We start from the raw sequence: 808 nt of genomic DNA, 5'->3' as shown, positions 1-808 counted from the left end.
AATGGCCATCGGAGGGTGTACTCATGTCCTAAGCCCCAAACCTGTAAATATATTAGGTACAGGGCAAACAGGGACACAGATTATAGATGGAATTAAGATGGCTAATAAACTGGCCTCGTGATAAAGGGATTATCTTGGATTACTGAGGCAATCACAAAGTCTGGGGGAAGAGAGAGGCAGAGAAATAGTCATGTGAGAAAGACTTGTATACCATTCCTGGTTTCGAAGATGGAGAAAGGAGCCACAAGCCAAGGAATTCCGGCTACTCCTAGGAGTTGGGGAAAGCAAGTATGCACACTCTTGTCTAGAATCCCGGAGGGAGAAGGCCGCCTTGCTGACCTGTCATTTTAGCCCTGCCCCTCCCTGCCCTCCTCCCCACCCCCCTCCAAACCCGCCCCCCAAACTTGCTGCCATGGAGTCAGTGCTGACTCCTCACAACCCCCTGTGGGTTTCCAAGGCTGTAACTGTTTACAGGAGTAGAAAGCCCAGTCTTTCTCCCACAGAGTGGCTGGTGGTTTTGAACTGCTGACCCTGTGGATCACAGCCCAATGTATAACTACTACACCACCAATTCCTTAATTTTAGTGCAATGAGGCTCATCTTGGATTTATTACCTCCAGAACAATAAGATAATAAATTTGAATTGTTTTCAGCCACTAAATTTGTGGTAAGTTGTCACGGCAATAATTAGAAATGATTATGCCACAATAAATGAGTTAATGGTACTACATTAAGTTAAAGGAGAGCTCTGGTTGCCTAGTGGTTTTGTGTTGGGCTGCTAATCCCAAGGTCAGCAGTTCGAAACCAC

Source organism: Echinops telfairi, unplaced genomic scaffold (genome assembly GCF_000313985.2).
Source record: "Echinops telfairi isolate 266 unplaced genomic scaffold, ASM31398v2 ScPeMD7_7475;HRSCAF=8513, whole genome shotgun sequence".
NCBI classification, from domain to species: Eukaryota; Metazoa; Chordata; class Mammalia; order Afrosoricida; family Tenrecidae; genus Echinops; species Echinops telfairi.
The sequence above is the reverse complement of the archived record's forward strand: the minus strand, read 5'-3'. Positions refer to the sequence as shown.